Here is an 8,676-nt window from a genome sequence, read left to right on the forward strand (position 1 = left end):
CGCACAGTTAGCGAGGGACACACAGAGAGCGAGGGACACACTGAGAGCGAGTGACACACAGAGAGCGAGGGACACACACAGAGAGCGAGGGACACACAGAGAGCGAGGGACACACACAGAGAGCGAGGGACACACAGAGAGCGAGGGACACACAGAGAGAGCGATGGACACACAGAGAATGGTTCTGCAGCGTCAAATGTGTGAATAGAGGGCGCCTCCGAGTGAACGGTTGGGTAGGAGGCATCCAGTTAAATGCCTTTGGTATACTGGAGGGTCCCGCAACACTTGGTGCTTACAAAGGAAATTCATGTTGAGCGGTTCCAACGGCCACTTGTAAAAAGGTGGCAAAACTGGCCCTTTAGAGTTTCGACTGGAAGTCATATTGATTTTCCACTCTGCTCTCGAGTGAGTTATCCCGAGGACAGAACACATCCTAGGCTTCGGGCGAATGTGAAAGTTAATTTTATCCTTTATTGTTTGATAAATTCATGGAGAGTTAAATATATCATCCCCGATCCCTGTGTCAAAATACACGGACCAAATGTGTGCCGTGGGCAAACGGTGCGTTCAGAAAGATACAATGTCAGGAGATCCATTAGTGCAACAAGTGCTCTGAAATCGAGAGCCGGTTTCAGCCCAACTCAAATATGATAGCGGCAGATTGTCAGCAGAGGTCGCTATAGAGGGACTGGTGCAAAGCTTCAGAAATAATATGGGTTCCATAAGCTCTCAGAAGAAATTTGCTGTAAGTACTTATCGGATTAGTGGGGCAGGATGTCCTACTTCCCGTAGTCTCAGCAAATAATTCACCTATCTGGCCAGTAAAGCTGCCGGATGAATCCTGGCCCCTGAGTATCGTCTACCGAAAAATGAGTAAAACAACCCCTTTGACCGCCCCAACGGTCGTGAGCAGTCCGGAGATATTGATACAACGAACAATAAAAGACAGAAATGTTACTCTTTTGGATATCAGTAATAGATATTGGTCAATTTCCTTAAGAAGGGAACCTCAATACAAATTCCCCTTCACCTTCCTGGGTCGTCAGTCCACTTGTACATGATTACCGCAGGGATTTCATAAAATTCCCATATTCCAAACCGAAAAATTTAATTCAATATGTAGACGGCCTTATCCCCCAAAACGTACCGAGAGAGGAACTCTGAGATATCCTGCATGATTTGCTGGGCCTTCTCGCCATCCTGGGACAAAACGTTAACCCAAAACGCTGGTATTACGAAAAGCCGGGTCACCAACAACAGCGCTGTGGTGACCTGGACGAATCGAGAGATAGAAAGAAAAAGGCAATAGATCACCTCCCAATTCCATTTACCCTCCATTTGAAATTCTTAAGATTCGTTTTTAGGATTGTTACGATATTGCTGAAACCACATGGACAGTTTTGGAACAAAAAGCTTCACCGTTGTCTGATCTAATAAAAAAGAACTCCACTTGGAAGGGGACTGATCTGTTCACACAGGCCATTCGTGAACTAAAAAGACATTGACTCAGGCGCCAGCCAGACAAACCGAATCCAGAATGACCTTTGACATTCCGGTTGCGGCGATGGACGATACTATCTCTGACTCTTACGTCCGATACAACAGGCATTTTCCACATTTGAACGCCGCACACTGGCAGTTTCCTGGGCAGTCCAATTGGATACCTATGTAATTGCCACTTATCCACTCACTATTTCAGCAGAACTGCAATTATTATTAGACGGGCGCATAAGAGACGGACATTTTAGTCAGGATCATAAAGGCCGATGAATGTTAACATTACAAGGAAAGGGCATTCCCGTTAACAGAAGTATTACACTCACTTTCCCTGCAGAAATCAGTAATGGCGGGGAAGCGCTAGACTGTCAGCGTGTGGCAGCACCCAGTGCCAGTGGACAAAATCCGCCAAAATAAAAGAGGGAAGTAGGGGTAATGCCCAATAGCCCGGTAGAAACCAGAGAGCAACAGACAGACACAAAACCCCACTAAAACATCTAATAGAGATTTCCTCGAATGAGGATGGTGTGAGGGAATTTTGGATGTGGTAATCATATGGTAAACAGTCAAGGCCAGGTGATAGACGCAAGAACAGTGAACCTACCCCATGAGCGCTCAGAGTGTCTAATGAACTGAAGTAACATTTGCAGTCACCTACTCGGAACACCCCCCCTCCCCCGCCCAACCGCATGATATGTTTTCAGACAGCATGTATGTTTCTAATGGACTGACTGACTTTTTGCGGATAAGTGAAGCTGGAGGATTTGTGTTAATCGATGAACAGTCTCTCCCGTCAACCACCTTACTAAAATATGTAATCGAGAACGCCCAAGGAGAACAATATGGGGTAATTAAGGTAAAGATTCGCCAAAGACCCTCGCCAGCAGTCAATCTAAATACAGGTGTGTTTGCTAAGCAAGGGGCCAGTTTGCAGCCCCGGTACGTCAGATTCGAAGTTAGGGTCTTATTCAATTCCAAAGGAAGAATTTGTTTTGAAACCCATTCGAACCCATTCTCATCATCATTGAAGAAGTAGAAAAACAAGTTGAACATCAGGGACGGTCTAGGTCTTCAAGATGGAAGATACGTGTTGCCAACCCTGGATTGTAACTGGGTAATACATAATTTATTGAGGATTGGGATAATCATGGAACAGCAAGAACTGCAGACAGAATGAACAACTTATGTTGGAGGCATGTTTTGATAAATATATAACGCATTATATTGAAAAGTGCTTGATTATGTGCCCACATTGACCGATACGATCATAAAGGAGAACTCAGTTATTCCAGGCGCATAGAGGGGCCTTGGGCGAATTTGCAAATTTGTTTTGTGGATGATCTGGCGCTATGTTGAGAGGTGAGAGGTGGAGGGGTTACAAATATATATGCCAGCAACCGTTGATACTTTCAACAAATTGATCGAAGCATTTCCCTCAAAAGCAATTCTGCCCATAAAAAGCATTTAGATAGTTATATGGAGAAGATGGGTATGGAGGAACATGACCAACTGTGGGCAATTGGACAGGCTTTGTGTAGTAAAAACTGGGCGGCATGGACAATTTAGACCGAAGGGCCTATTTCCACGCTGTAAACTTCTAGGACTCTATGACCTGTCCCACCTTCCAGATCTGTGTCGCTGCAGTTTCGAGCACATCATCTAATGTCCAAATTGGTTTGAAATTTTGCTGTGGGTGTCTGCCTCGATTTATCTTAACGACAGTGAACTTTGATGGAATGAAAGTATCTGAGGAACAGGCAGGAATTGACATTGAGGCAGAAGCTCAGCTGTGATCAAACTGATTGTTGGGGCAGGAGTGAGTGGCCGTGTAGTCTCCCTATGTTGTAATTTCCTATCAGTTCCAGTTGGCACAGCACTCGCAGGTCGCAAATGAATATAAATGCGAGTTAAGATTTTTAAGTTACACCTTTCGAATAATTATTTCAATGTCCTGGGACACAGTTCAATTATCTGGTCTGCACTGTCTGTGAGATTGGTGGAGGCAGATACAACAGTGGCTTTCAAATGTCAATACCAGAAACGATAGCAATCAAATGCATGCCTTTTGGGAAAGGTCGATCGAGTGGGATTGAACGAGCCGCTAATCTAAAGAGCCGCTGAGGTTAAACGGAATGAATGTCCCCCGTCGGTAATTCATGCACTTTTAAGTTTTTGGTCACGTCTGGCTGTGAGGTGATGTGCATCAACACCTGGAGTTTCCTCTCAATGTTTCCCACCACGGCGAGTTTGATCACGGTAATCCTTTACATACAATGTGTCCGTGCTCGACGTCGACGTCAGCGTCAGCTTTAGCTCACTGGTTACTTCACAGCATCAACTTTCGAGTAAGTTCGAGCCTGTCTCACCGTGGCCGCTGCCTGGCGTTTTTAAATTTCCAAAACATGTGTGGTGCATAAATAAAAGCAGCAGCACATTTATGATTAGAAGTCGGTGTATTTTGTTCCAGGCTGCATTGATCTGTTTTAAAAAGCAGCTTTTGCCACGTGTTTACTTTCTGATCTCACACTGCGGAAACCCGAGTTCGATTCCAGCTCTGTACAATAACTGACCTGTCACACTTTGTCAATTACTCACTACCTAAATGGAGGAAAAGAGCATTAACGATTATCTATTATACATTTTTCAAATTTCGGAACAAGATTGTTTACGCAGGCAAATTGATTAATCTATTTTTTTCACGTGAAGCGCTGTCCCCCAGATCTCCAAGAACACTCGGGTAGTTCGAACACATCCAGGACCAAGCAGTGCGCTTGATTGCTCCTCCTGCCACAAGCATTCAATCCCTCCGCCACAGACATCCCAAAATGCACCGCAATAACTCAACAAAGTTCCTCAGGTAATTGTTCCTATGACAGCACCTTCCAGACCTACGACCACTGTCACTTTGAAGAACGAGACAAGCCCCTACTTGGGAAAATCACCAACTGCAATTCCCCCTCCAAATCACTCACCACTCCCACTAGGAACCATATTTCCTTCACGGTAACGGGGATTTTTTTTTTAGCTTCCTCCCTTAAAGCACGTGAATGTACCCAAACCTCTGGGCCCACAACGATTCAAGAAAGCAGCTCACCACCACCTTCAGAAGGGCAACCAGGGATGGGCAATAAATTATGTCCTAACCAGCAACTCTCCCATCCAGTAAAACTGGTATTTTTAAAGCATTGGTGTTTTGAATTTCTGGGGCCTGGGAATGAATTGTTCGCCATTCTGTAAAAATAAATATACAGTAGTCAATTCCTTTTTTCCAATTAAGGGACAATTTCGTGTGGCCAATCTACCTACCCTGCACATTTTTGGTTGTGGGGGGGGGGGGGGGGAAACCCACGCAAAACCGGGGAGAATGTGCAAACTCCACACGGACAGTGACCCAGAGATGGAATCGAACCTGAGAACTCAGCGGCGTGAGGCAGCAGTGCGAACCACTGGGCTATCCTGCTGTCCCTATTTGTCATTCTAACGGTGGAATGAATCATGTAACTTCTGCTTCAGAGGAAAGTGAATCTAATGTATTTCTAACAGCATGAATCCTTGAAGATAGAAACAATGTGCTTGCTGCAGTAAGGTGGAAGGGAGTGGTGTGCAATATACTCCGGCATTAAACACTCTCTCCCCCTTTCTCTCATTACCATTCTCCTTTATTCTGTTTCTGTTTTGTTTCTATTGATATCGGCTGAATATTTTATTAGCTGTGGGTCTCTTAAGCAAGATATTCTGCTATAATTTTTCCAGTCAGACACATTCTGCGACTTTGTTGCTTTTTGCAACCACAGCAAACATGATGAATAAATGGAAATTCACAACACTGAAGGAGGCTCTTTGTTCCACAATTACTGTGTCTGCCCATTATTACTATTCTACAGATACATGATCAGATTATTGAAGACAGCACGTCTTGCAGAAGTTCAACAGGACATTGGGAAGGACACACTTTGAATATTATGTACAGTTCTGGTCACCCCCAATATAGAAAGGAAATAATTAACCTAGAAAGAGATCAGAAAAGATTTGCTGGGCTGCTACCGGACTTGATGTTTTGAATTAAACGAAGCGATTGGATTGACTGGAACATTTTTCTTGGAGACGAGGGTTGACCTTGACGTCGGCTATAAAATAATGAGGGGCATTGATAAAGTAGATTTTCCCAAGGTTAGTGGAATCCAAAACTAGAGGGAATAGGTTTAAGGTGAGAGAGGAGAGATTCAAAAGTGTCCAGAGGAACCATTGTTTCACACAGAGGGTGTTGAGTGTCTGGAACGAGCTGGCAGAGACAGTAATGGAGGCGTCTACAATTCTGCCTTTTAAAAACATTTGCATAATCATATGGAGAAGATGGGTACAGAGGAATATGACCAAATGTGGGCAATTGGACAGGCTTTGTGTAGTAAAAACTGGGCGGCATGGCCACGTTCGGCCGAAGGGCCTATTTCCCTGCTGTAAACTTTGATGACTCTCTGACCTGTCCCACCTTCCAGATCTGTGTCGCTGCAGATTCGAGCACACCATCTAATGTCCAAATCGGTTTGAAATTTAGCTGTGGGTGTCTGCCTCGATTTTTCTTATCGACAGTGAACTCTGAGGGAATGGAAGTGTTGAGGATCAGGCAGCAACTGACATTGAGGCAGAAGCTCAGCTGTGATCAAACTGCATGTTGTGGTAGGAGTGAGTCGTGCAGTCACTCAATGTTATAATTTGCTATTAGTTCCAGTTTGCACAGCAATCGCAGCTCGCAGTTGTATATAACTGCGAGATAAGATTGATAAGTTACATCTTTCGAATAATGATTTCAATGTTCTGGGATACATTTCAATTATCTGGTCGACACTGCCTGTGAGATTGGTGGAGGCAGATACAACAATGGCTTTCAAATGTCAATGCCACAAACGACAGCAATCAAATGCATGCCTCTGTGGAAAGGTCGAGCGAGTGGGATTGAATGAATCGCTAATCTAAAGAGCCGCTGAGGTTAAACGGAATGAATGTCCTCCGTGGGTAACTCATGCATTTTTAAGTTTTTGGTCACGTCTGGCTGTGAGATGATGTGCAGCGACACCTGGAGTTTCCCGTCAATGTTCCCCACCACGGCGAGTTTGATCACGGTAATCCTTTATATACAATGTGTCCGTGGTTGACATCAGCGTCAGCTGTAGCTCACTGGTTACTTCGCAGCATCAACTTTCGAGTAAGTTCGAGCCTGTCTCACCGTGGGCGCTGCCTGGCGTTTTTTATATTTACAAAACATGAGTCGTGCATAAATAAAAGCAGCAGCACATTTATAATTAGAAGTCGGTGTATTTTGTTAGAGGCTGCATTGATCTGTTTAAAAAGCAGCCTATGCCACGTGTTTGCTTTCTGGGCTCGCGCTGCGGAAACCCTAGTTCGATTCCAGCTCTGTACAATAACTGACCTGTCACACTTTGCCGATTACTCACTACCTAAATGGAGGAAAAGAGCATTAACGATTATCTATGATACATTTTTTAAATTTCGGAACAAGATTGTTTACGCAGGCAAATTGATTAATCCACTTTTTTCACGTGAAGCGCTGTTCCCCAGATCTCCAAGAACACTCAGGTAGTTCGAACACATCCAGCACCAAGCAGTGCGCTTGATTGCTCCTCCTGCCACAGGCATTCAATCCCTCCGCCACAGACATCCCAAAATGCACTGCAATAACTCCACAAAGTTCCTCAGGCAATTGTTCCTTCGGCAGAACCTTCCAGACCTACGACCACTGTTATTTTGAAGAACTAGACAAGCCCCTACTTGGGAAAATCACCAACTGCAATTCCCCCTCCAAATCACTCACCACTCCCACTTGGAACCATAAAAACGTCCCTTCACGGTCACGGTCCCTTAAAGCACGTGGGTGTACCCAAACCTCACGGCCTGCAACGATTCAAGAAAGCAGCTCACCACCACCTTCTGAAGGGCAACTAGGGATGGGCAATAAATTCTGTCCCAACCAGCAACTCTCACATCCAGTAAAAGTGATCTTTTTATGCATTAGTGCTTTGAATTTTTGGGGCCTGTATGAACTGTTCTCCAACATTCAAAAATAAATATACAGTACCCAATTCCCTTTTTTCAATTAAGGAGCAATTTCGTGCCGCCAATCCACCTACCCTGCACATCTTTGGTTGTGGGGGAGAAACCCACGCAAAAACCTGAAGAATGTGCAAACTCCACACGGACAGTGACCCAGAGCTGGAATTGAAGCTAAGAACTCAGCGTCGTGAGGCAGCAGTGCTAACCACTGGGCCATCCTGCTGTCCGTATTTGTGATTCTAACGGTGGAATGAATCATGTAACTTCTGCTGCAGAGGAAAGTGCATCTAATGTATGTCTAACAGCATGAATCCTTGAAAATAGAAACAATGTGCTTGCTGCAGTAAGGTGGAAGGGAGTGGTGTGCAATGTACTCCAGCATTAAAGGCTCTCTCCCCCCTTTATCTCTTTACCATTCTCCTTTATTCTGTTTCTAATTTGTTTGTATTGGTATCGGGTGAAGATTTGATTAGCTGTGGTTCTCTTGAGCAAGATATTCTTCTACATTTTTTCCAGTCAGACACATTCTGCGACTTTGCTGCTTTTTGCAAACACAGTAAACGTGATGAATAATTGGAAATTCACAAAACTGAAGGAGGCTCTTTGTTCCACAATTACTGTGTCTGCCCATTATTACTATTGTACAGATACAGGGTCAGATAATTGAGCACATGAGTTGGGATGTCTTGCTGAAGTTTTACAAGACGTTGAGAAGACCACACTTGGAATACTGTGTACAGTTCTGGTCACCCTAGTATAGAAACGATATTATTAACCTAGAAAGACGGCAGAAAACATTTGCTAGGCTGCTACCGGATTTGATAGTTTGAGTTATAAGGAGCTGTTTAAACTGAAATATTCCTCTTGGAGCCTAGGGGTGATCTTGACGACGGCTATAAAATAATGGGGGGTATGGATCAGGTAGATTATCCCAAAGGCAGTGGAATCCAAAACTAGAGCGCGTAGGTTTAAGGTGAGAGGGGAGAGATACAAAACGGTCCAGATGAAGAATTGTTTCACACAGAGGGTGGTGAGTGTCTGGAACGAGCTGGCAGAGACAGTAGCAGAGGCGTCTATAATTCTGCCTTTTAAAAAGCATTTAAATAGTTA

The sequence above is a fragment of the Scyliorhinus torazame genome, chromosome 23 (genome assembly GCF_047496885.1).
Source record: "Scyliorhinus torazame isolate Kashiwa2021f chromosome 23, sScyTor2.1, whole genome shotgun sequence".
Classification (NCBI taxonomy): Eukaryota; Metazoa; Chordata; class Chondrichthyes; order Carcharhiniformes; family Scyliorhinidae; genus Scyliorhinus; species Scyliorhinus torazame.